Source organism: Oncorhynchus kisutch, linkage group LG24 (genome assembly GCF_002021735.2).
Source record: "Oncorhynchus kisutch isolate 150728-3 linkage group LG24, Okis_V2, whole genome shotgun sequence".
In the NCBI taxonomy this organism is placed as follows: domain Eukaryota; kingdom Metazoa; phylum Chordata; class Actinopteri; order Salmoniformes; family Salmonidae; genus Oncorhynchus; species Oncorhynchus kisutch.
In genome coordinates this window covers 11,087,401-11,098,612 of record NC_034197.2, presented here as the reverse complement: position 1 = coordinate 11,098,612, position 11,212 = coordinate 11,087,401, and the positions used below count along the sequence as shown (strand labels likewise).

The 11,212-nt window shown below is 45.0% G+C and overlaps 1 protein-coding gene across 1 annotated transcript in view; it reads left to right on the top strand.

Annotated features, from left to right (window-relative positions):
• Window positions 1-323: 323 nt before the first annotated feature.
• The window catches only part of LOC109869002 (potassium voltage-gated channel subfamily G member 1-like), a 36,409-nt gene continuing 25,520 nt past the window's right edge, over window positions 324-11,212 (top strand). Inside the window, exon 1 of the mRNA XM_031804343.1 lies at window positions 324-392. The gene's annotated coding sequence lies outside the window, so the exon portion shown is untranslated. The remainder of the gene's footprint in view (window positions 393-11,212) is intronic.

Below are 11,212 nucleotides of genomic sequence, written 5' to 3'. Positions count from 1 at the left end.
GGCAGGTAGAAGCTCATACACAGGCGGTCCAAAAGGGCAACAGTACAGGCAGGGAAAAGGATAGTAACGTAGTCCGGGAGATCAGACAATAGGTAGATAACAGGAAATCCGATAAATCCGCAAAAATACAGGCAGGGAATAGGCAAAAGGCGTCTTTAGTGAGGCAGGCAAAAACTATCCTACACAGGAGGAGTAAATCACGGGGAAAAACAGCGCTCCGAAAGACGTGTCACAAAACAAACAATACCTCACAGTGATGGGGTGCAAAGAACAGAACTAAATAGCTAGTGGTAATTGCATATAGGTGTGTGAACAGGTGATTAGAATTCAGGTGATTGGGATCTGGAGAGTGACCTGCGTTCAGGGGCTCTAGGTGTTTGAGAGTGTTCACGGTAAGTGATATGAACAATATGTTATTCCCATGCCATGGTCAAATACACTAATTAGGAACATTTGATTTTGGCTGATTCATAAAAAGCTTTCATGCTGTTACTGTAACCCAAACTGCTTGAACACTTATCAAGTCTCTTTTTAATTCATAGTGGCCATTGCCCCAAGAGGGTGATCTGATCTGTAAGCGACTGTTTCTTATACGTTGGGAGACTTACCCTTTAGCAAAATGGTTCTCACATATACAAATGCTAGCGTTTCTGCTAGGAAGTCGTTTCTAGTACAAATGAATGGAATAGATGCTGCTTTAGAGCTACCAAGAGAATGGCTTAACATTTCATGAGGTGGGAGGGGAAGTGTGTCGAATACCAAACACTGTGTTTGAGTTCATACTCTTAGATTTGTGTTGTGTGATGATTTCCCCCCACAATGCTGGCCCTACAGAGGAGGATGTTATGGGAAGTGAGTTGAATACCAAACACTGCAGAATTTAGTTGTTTGAATTAATCCTTTTTTTCAAGTGGAGTAGCTGCATGTGTCCAAAATGACTGCTAGCTGATTCTGATTATTTTTTAAATGCAATAATGCTGTGCAGCTGTTATCCACTGGTAAACAAAGAGAATGTACAGTACAATCAAGCTGTTATTCAGACCTTAATTACACAGGGATTCTGTCACGGCCCATCCTACATACAGTTGAAGTCGGAAGCTTACATACACTTAGGTTGGAATTATTAAAACTCGTTTTTCAACCACTCCACAAATTTCTTGGTAAACAAACTATAGTTTTGGCAAGTTGGTTAGGACATCTACTTAGTGCATGACACAAGTCATTTTCCAACAATTGTTTACAGACAACTTATTTCACTTATAATTCACTGTATCACAGTTCCAGTGGGGCAGAAGTTTACATACACTAAGTTGACTGCCTTTAAACAGCTTGGAAAATTCCAGAAAATTATGTCATGGCTTTAGAAGCGTCTGATAGGCTAATTGACATCATTTGAGTCAATTGGATGAGCTCTGTCTCCTAGAGATGAACTTTGGTGTGAAAAGTTCAAATCAATCCCAGAACATCAGCAAAGGACCTTGTGAAGATGCTGGAGAAAACGGCGACACAAAAGTTTCTATATCCACAGTAAAAACGAGTCCTATATCGACATAACCTGAAAGGCCGCTCAGCAAGGAAGAAGCCACTGCTCCAAAACCGGCACAAAAAAGCCAGACTACGGTTTGCAACTGCACATGGGACAGAGATTGTACTTTTTGGAGAAATGCCCTCTGTTCTGATGAAACAAAAATATAACTGTTTGGCCATAATGACCATCGTTATGTTTGGAGGAAAAAGGGGGAGTCTTTCAAGCCGAAGAACACCATTGCAACCGTGAAGCACGGGGGATGGCAGCATCATGTTGTGGGGTGCTTTGCTGCAGGAGGGACTGGTGCACTTCACAAAATAGATGGCTTCATGAGGTAGGCAAATTATGGGGATATATTGAAACAACATCTCAAGACATCAGTCAGGAAGTTAAAGCTTGGTCGCAAATGGGTCTTCCAAATGGACAATGACCCCAAGCGTACTTCCAAAGTTGTGGCAAAATGGCTTAAGGACAACAAAGTCAAGGTATTGGAGTGGCCATTACAAAGCCCTGACCTCAATTCTATAGAAAATTTGTGGGCAGAACTGAAAAAGAGTGTGCGAGCAAGGAGGCCTAGAAACCTGACTCTGTTACACCAGCTCTATCAGGAGGAATGGGCTAAAATTCACCCAACTTATTGTGGGAAGCTTGTGGAACATTTGACCCAAGTTAAACAATTTAAAGGCAATGGTACCAAATACTAATTGAGTGTATGTAAACTTCTGACCCACTGGGAATGTGATGAAAGAAATAACAGCTTAAATAAATCATTCTCTGTACTATTATTATGACATTTCACATTTTTTTAATAAAGTGGTGATCCTAACTGATCTAAGACAGGGAATTTCTACTAGTCAGGAATTTAAATGTCAGGAATTGTGAAAAACTGAGTTTAAATGTATTTGGCTAAGGTGTATATACATTTCCAACTTCAACTGTACTTCCACACTGTGTGATGCTGCTGCTGCATGGTAGATCTACATTCTAATGATAACAATATAGTAAGGTAATCCAACCCTACTGTAGGAAGCTGAGTGGCAGCTGTGTGGCATTCAGTATCAAGTCTAGTGACATCAACCAGTACACAAATGAGTGTCACAAATAGAACACTGGAAATCATATGTATTGCATAAATTGAAAACATATACATATGCTAAGCATTGTGTTAATTACTCTTAACTGAATATTAACTTTATTTATCTTATGTACTGTAGTCCAAATACCAAATGACAATTTTCTGTCGAAGGAAAACACATGTAAATATCTAATCACGTCTCTTGTTGATAACTACGAGTAGCCACATTATTTAGTGCCTTGAATAAACCGTCTGTAATACATTTCTTAGCCACTTCCTCTTTGTGTGTGATATTCAGTCATGATATATAAAGATATGTAAACAAGATGACAAACAAATATTCTTAAGTAGGCATTAAATGTATTCACTGGGTAACCAACCCCAAAAGTCACGTAGTGTGAGTTGATCAGAAACACAAATACAGAGACTCTTTGGCTCTCCAAGTGAAGTATAAGCATTACCACTATCAACATTTGTCAGTTGCCTGAGGGAGATGCAACTGTGGATTTTGGCTCCAGAATACCAATAGTATTTATCTACCAAGAGACAGCTCACTGGGCACACCACCTCATTTCAACGTGGAAATTTGGGTAATATTTAGTTGAGAGTTGGATCAATGAGACTTCAACCTTTTTTCACCCACTCAAAAAGATAGCCAGAATTTGATCATTGAATTCCCAAAGTGTTACCGCTAAGCTTTCAACCATCTAAGCACAACCCAATTCCAATGGAGAAACAATGTCAGATTTTTTGGGTTTATTTGTTATTTAAATGTGTTTTCACTGCACTTTCAACCATTTTAAAAACACAACAAAGATCAAATGGGAATGTAATGTCAGATATTTTGTATTTTACATCACTGTGCTTCATCTAATAACACAACCAAATGACCTGGATTGCAGTTGAGATTACATTAAAAAGTACAAAGTGGAAGTGATCAATGCTGTTCGAGATTGTCCACAGATTATTACAGCAATTGTGAAGATATCCACAAACCTGCGACCTTTGCATGCTATCTTGAACATGTACACTTTCTATGCTTACAAAAGAAGACATTGATAGTTACAGTAAGCTAACCTCAAAACATGGCCATGGATGTTACTCCTTTTAATTAAGGTTGAATAAACACATTTACATTAGTTTACAAGATTGCCTTAACTTTAGGCAATTTACTGTATTACAAAAGTAATATTAAATTGTGTTTGGTTGACAACTCAACCAAATATCAACATTTAAAGGATATCTAAAGCTTAGAAAGTTTCATCTGAGCCACTGGCTCAATCCTCTTCCTTATCTTTTATTTTTGCTTTAGTCAGAGATGTGAATTCAAGTAGATTCCACGTCACAATATGTTGACAAGTTAAATTCAAACAAAGTTTATTCAACCAGTTTGTGCCCAGTGTGAGGGTTGTCTTGCATGAAAATGAGTTGCTCAGCTTTTTATCAATGGAGTTAGAGTAGAATACCACAAGAGCCTATCTAATAAATACTGTATCCCCTCCATATCTCAGAATGGTCAGTTGATGAACATATTGTGATAATCACTTAACACAACACAGTGTACTGGTGGTGTCAATTTATTTATTATTATTATCCCTTTGTGGAAAATGTATTTCCAGCACTACTGTCACACCCTGACCTTAGAGAGCCTTTTTATTTCTCTATTTGGTTAGGTCGGGGTGTGATTTGGGTGGGCATTCTAGTTTTCCTATTTCTTTGTTTGGCCTGGTATGGCTGTCTATCGTTGTCTCTGATTGGGGATCATACTTAGGCTGTCACGCCCTGACCTGAGTATTCTTTGTTTTCTTTATATATTTTGGTTAGGTCAGGGTGTGACAAGGGTGGTATGTGTGTTTTTGTCTCATCTAGGGTTTTTGTATGTCTAGGTGAGTGTGTCTAGTCTAGGCATATTGTAGGTCTATGGAGGCCTGGATTGGTTCCCAATTAGAGGAGGCTGTTTATTGTTCTCTCTGATTGGGGAACCCATTTAGGTTGCCATTTTCCAGTTTGGGATCGTGGGTTATTGTCTATGTTATGTTGCATGTTAGCACAGTGTTTCGATAGCGGTCACGGTCGTCTTGTTAGTTTGTTTTGTTTAGTGTACTTTGAGATACAGTGAAGGAGTTAATGGGGAGATTGGAGGAGAGAGTTATGAGGGAGGTGCTGTGTTGGTGCCTGAGGCACGACAACCGCCCGACGGAGCGTGTCGGGGATTTGATGTCACCTGGGTCACCTGTGCCTTTTCAATTTCTCGATCTGCCTTTTTTAAAGTTGCGTGCAACATCCTGTGGCCTGTATTCATGGTTGCCAAGGGAAGCCAGGCTTCCCCAAAAACGTACAGAGAAAAAAATAAAAGCTTTTCTCATGTTTATTTAGTTCGCAAGAGGCTGAGTGTATGCCACCGGAGAAAGCATCCAAGCGACAAAACACTACCCCTCTGTCTCTAGCCTACAGTATCTACCTGATGCCGTCTGGTCAAAAAGAGTATGGCATTGTTTCTGCCCATGGCATTGAATGCAGGGGAAGCCAGTGAGCATTTAGCCTCGCTTGATAATAAAAGTATAAAATAATAGCAAATTACCATTGAGCTAAACTGAATGTGCTAAACTGTGAATGGGCCTTGCGCACTAAGGAAATGTGTCAAGGGAACCCAGTTTGGATTTGGCTTCGCACCAATCACATCAAATCAAAAGCAAAACGTAATTGATAGAAAAAACTTGAATGCATCTCGTTGTGTCGTTGTCCTCCGGTGGCTAGCTACAGTAGCAAGCTAAAATTGTCCATTTCATAAATTAGTCATGGATGGAGATAGGGAATTGGACTTTCTAATTGTCTGTACTGGCCAATGATTATAAGGATGATTCTGATCCAACCATAAATTCATACATCGTGCCCCTGGCCTGTGAGGATGGAAGGTTAATATGTAGCTAGATGTAGTAGACTAACTAGCTGGTTACCCATGAAAGGATATTAGCCAGGTAGCCTAGGACAACAAAAACTAAAAGAGTGTACAGTATGAGTCATAGACCGTTTCATCAACATGAAAGAGAGGAGGATGACATTGGCGTTTCTACGAGTAGGGTGAGTCATTATGTTTTTTCTACTTGCATGAATGCACATACACACACACACACACAAATCAGAACCATGGACAGCCACATCATATTTATCTTACGTTGATTGGAATAGTTTTTGGTATCTTTTAGTTGTCGCTGTTACCATAGGGGATTTGATGATGTTGAAATGTTGAAGTTGAAATGGTCCTGGAATAATGGAGGTAGGTCCTGTTTTATTTGTGACTTGCGGTAACTCTCTGTGGTTCTAAATGAATAGTTGTTGAGTAGTCCAACAATGTTGGAAACATTAACTTGCTGGACCATGCTGTAGGTCATGTAACTGTTTGTTACATGCAATATGCTTTGTGGAATTCACTGGACAGAGGTTGCTCTCCGGTTTTGTCTTGGCCTTAGGCCTACATATCACAGTCGCAAGGCATATTAACTAACATGTTATAGAGCAAACAACGCAATTATCACAACACACAGCCTATAATATGGCTTTTTTTTCGGGCCTCCCAAGTGATGTTACCTACGCACTGCTACTGGCAACATCAGCACTTTCTCAGTTCTGTTTGGAATTATTCAATTAACCAAACACCAAAGCTTTGTTTCCGTCAAGCAGAGCAGAGAAAATAAATTGGAATAGGCCCAAAAAAGTATAAACATTTGGAACTATCTGCATTTTTGTCCACATTTTGTTATTGACATAGTCTTGTTCTGTTCAATGCTCTCTACCTGCATTACCAGTCAAAAGTTTGGACACACCTACTCATTCCAAGTTTTTTTTAATTTTATTTTTTAACTATTTTCTACATTGTAGAATAATAGTGAAGACATCAAAACTGTGAAATAACACATATGAAATCATGTAGTAACCGAAAAAGTAATAAACAAATCAAAATATATTTTCTATTTGAGATTCTTCAAAATAGCCACCATTTTCCTTCATGACAGCTTTGCACACTCTTGACATTCTCTCAACCATCTTCATGAGGTAGTCACCTGAAATGCAATTCAAAATACAGGTATCAACGCGTTTGAGCCAATCAGACAAGGTAGGGGTGGTATACAGAAGATAGCCCTATTTGGTAAAATACAAGGTTCATATTATGACAGTCCATCATTACTTTAAGACATGAAGGTCAGTCAATCAAGTGCAGTCGCAAAAAACATCAAGCGCAATGATGAAACTGGCTCTCATGAGGACCGCTACAGGAAAGGAAGACCCAGAGTTACCTCTGCTGCAGAGGATACGTTTTTGAGAGTTTACCAGCCTCAGAAATTGCAGCCCAAATAAATGCTTCACAGAGTTCATGTAACAGACACATCTCAACATCAACTGTTCAGAGGAGAGTACATGAATCAGGTCTTCATGGTCAAATTGCTGCAATGAAACCACTATTAAAGGACACCAATAATAAGAAGAGACTTGCTTGGGCCAAGCACCACGATCAATGGACATTAGACCGGTGGAAATCTGTCCTTTGGTCTGATGAGTCCAAATTGGAGATTTCTGGTTCCAATCACTGTGTCTTTGTGAGACGCATAGCAGGTGAACGGATAATCTACGCATGTGTAGTTCCCAGCATGAAGCATGGAGCAGGAGGTGTGGGGGTGCTTGGCTGGTGACACTGTCTGTGATTTATTTAGAATTCAAGGCCCACTTAACCAGCATGGCTACCACAGCATTCTGCAGCAATACGCATCTAGTTTGCTCTTAGTGGGATCTTTTATTGTTCAATAGGACAATGACCCAACACAGCTCCAGGCCGTGTAAGGGCTATTTGACCAAGAAGGAGAGTGATAGAGTGCTGCAACAGTAGACCTGGCCTCCACAATAACCCGACCTCAACCCAGTTGTAAGGTCCTGGGTGTCGTGAGGGTGAAATCAGGCGCAGGAAAGCAGAGTTCAATAAAGTGCTTTTTTTAATGCACACACGGTGAACTACGGTCACCCCACTTACGGGTGCTCAAACCAAATGCCCCAGACACAGGGAAACGAAAACAGTCTAGCACTAAGTACACAAACATGTACATCTAATGCAAACACCAGGGTTACAATAATCAATCCCGCACAAAGAACCAGGCGGGCTGGCTGACTAATAAAGCCTCACAAATTATAACCAACTCAAAACAGGTGTACTCAATAAACACATAAGGAGGGGGAGAAAAGAATCAGTGGCAGCTAGTAGGCCGGCGACGACGACCGCCGAGCGCCACCCGAATGGGAAGGGGAGCCACCTTCGGTGGGAGTCGTGACAGTACCCCCCCCCCCTCACAGTCCTGTAGGGGACCAGCTATCACCGGCCTGAGGAGAGACACATGAAACGAGGGGTTAATACGATAATAGGAAGGGAGTTGTAATCGATAACACACCTCGTTTATTCTCCTCAGGATTTTGAAGGGCCCTACACACTGCGGCCCAAGCTTCCGGCAGGGCAAGCGGAGGGGCAGGTTTCGGGTCGAGAGCCAGACCCTGTCCCCCGGTACAAACACGGGGGCCTCACTGCGGTGGCGGTCAGCACTCCTTTTCTGCCGTCCACTAGCTTGTTGGAGGGATTCCTGGACGGCCCTCCAGGTCTCTTTGGAGTGCTGCACCCATTCCTCCACCGCAGGAGCCGCAGATGCCACGGTGCCAGGACCGGCTGGTACCCCAACACACACTGAAAGGGGGACACATTAGTAGAGGAGTGGCGTAGTGAGTTCTGGGCCATTTCGGCCCAGGGGATGTATCTCGCCCACTCCCCTGGCCGGTCCTGGCAATACGACCGCAGAAACCTACCCACTTCCTGGTTTACTCTCTCCACCTGCCCATTACTCTCGGGGTGATAACCGGAGGTCAGGCTGACCGAGACCCCCAGACGCTCCATGAACACCCTCCATACTCGGGACGTGAACTGGGGGCCCCGATCAGAAACGATGTCCTCCGGCACCCCGTAGTGCCGGAAGACGTGGGTGAATAATGCCTCCGCAGTCTGTAGGGCTGTAGGGATACCGGGCAACGGGAGGTGACGGAAGGACTTAGAGAACCGATCCACAATCACCAGAACCGTAGTGTTCCCCTGAGACGGGGGCAGATTGGTCAGCAAATCTACGGAGAGATGAGACCATGGCCGTTGTGGAACGGGGAGGGGTTGTAACTTCCCTCTAGGAAGGTGCCTAGGAGCCTTACTCTGGGCACATACCGAACAGGAGGAGACATAAACCTTAACGTCCCTAGCCAAGGTAGGCCAGCAATACCTCCCCCGAAGGCTCCCCACTGTCCTGCTCACCCCAGGGTAACCCGAGGAGGGTAGGACGTGAGCCCACCGAATCAGTTGGTCCCGAAAACCAAGCGGCACGTACTTCCGCCCCGCCGGACACTGAGGAGGCGCGGGTTCAGCCCGTAACGTCCGCTCGATGTCCTAGTCCAACTCCCATACCACTGGTGCTATCAGCCTTGAGGCGGGAAGGATGGGAGTAGGTTCGGTGTCGTAAAGGCGGGACAGTGCTTCCGCCTTCACGTTCTGGGAGCCCGGTCTATAAGATAACGTGAACCGGAATCGGGTGAAAAACATGGCCCACCTTGCCTGACGTGGGTTCAGTCTCCTAGCTGCCCGAATATACTCCACACCTTCAGAGCCCTGACCACCGCTAACAACTCCTGGTCCCCCACATCATAGTTACACTCCGCTGGGCTGAGCTTCCTCGAGAAGAAAGCACAGGGGTGGAGTTTTGGTGGCGTACCCGAGCGCTGTGATAGCACGGCACCCACCACAGCCTCGGAGGCGTCCACCTCCAATATGAATGCTAGAGAGTGGTCCGGATGCGCCAACACGGGTGCATCAGTGAACAGCACTTTCAACCTGTTGAAAGCTCCGTCCGCCTTTGCTGACCACCGCAACCGCACCGAGCCCCCCTTCAGCAGTGAGGTAATGGGAGCCGCTATCTGGCCAAAACCCAAAAACCTCCGGTAGAAGTTGGCAAAACCCAAAATCCGCTGCACCTCTTTTACTGTGGTCTGAGTCGGCCAATTATGCACAGCCTTAATGCGGTCACCCTCCATTTCCACCCCCGAGGTGGAAATGCGATAACCCAGAAAGGAGACGGCTCGTTTGGAGAACACACACTTCTCAGCCTTGACGTATAGGTACCAGAGACACATGCGCGGCGTGAGTGGCTGAGTAGATCAGAATGTCATCGATATAAACAACCACTCCCTGCCCGTGCAGGTCCCTGAGAATCTCGTCTACAAAGGATTGGAAAACGGCTGGAGCATTCTTTAACCCATACGGCATGACGCAGTACTCATAGTGGCCCGATGTGGTACTAAATGCGGTTTTCCACTCGTCTCCCTTCCGAATACGCACCAGACTATACGCGCTCCTGAGATCCAATTTTGTGAACTGCGCTCCCTGAAATGATTCCACTGCCGTAGCAATGAGCGGTAGTGGGTAGCTGAACCCCACTGTGACGGCATTTAGACCTCTATAATCAATACACGGATGCAAATCTCCCTCCTTTTTCTTCACAAAAAAGAAACTTGAGGAGACGGGTGAGATGGAGGACCGAATGTACCCCTGTCCCAGAGACTCCGTGACATATGTCTCCATAGCCAATGTCTTCATAGCCAATGTCTCCTCTTGGGACAATGGGAACACGTGACTCTTGGGAAGCGCAGCGTTTACCTGGAGATCTATCGCACAATCCCTTCCCGGTTGATGTGGTGGTAATTTAGTCGCCTTCTTTTTACTGAAAGCGATAGCCAAATCGGCATACTCGGGGGGGAATGCACACCGTGGGACCCTGGTCTGGACTCTCCACCGACGTGGCACCGATGGAAACTCCCAGACACCTTCCAGAACACTCCTCTGAACACCCCTGGAGAACCCCCTGTCTCCACGAAATTTTAGGATTGTGCCGGGCCAGCCAGGGAATCCCTAGCACCACTGGAAACGCAGGCGAATCAATAATATAGAGACTGATACGCTCCCTATGATTCCCCTGCGTTACCATGTCCAGTGGAACCGTGGTCTCCCTGACCACCCCTGACCCTAATGGCCGGCTATCTAGGGAGTGCACGGGAAAGGGAGAATCTATCGGCACAAGCGGAACACCTAATTTAAGAGCGAGTCCGCGATCCATAAAGTTCCCAGCTGCGCCTGAATCGACTAGCGCCTTATGCTGGGAAGAGGGGAAAAATGTTAGAAAAAAAATTAAGACAAACATGTGACCAACAGGGGGTTCTGGGTGAGTTTGGTGCTGACTCACCTGGGGTGATCGAGAAGTGTTCCGCCTGCCATCTCGACTCCCTAACCCTAACCCCCAGCACCGATCGGCCGTGTGTCCTCTCCGACCACAGCTGGTGCAGGGGGAGCCTCCTCCTCCGGTACCCCTCGGCACAGCCCCTCCCAACTCCATCGGAACGGGAGCGGAGGTGCTGGGTGGTGGAACACACAGGACCCTCTCCGAACGCCCGCGGGCAGCCAGCAGATTGTCCAGTCGGCTGGACATGTCAATCAGCTCATCCAGGGAAAGAGCAGTGTCCCGACACGCTAGCTCCCTGCGGAC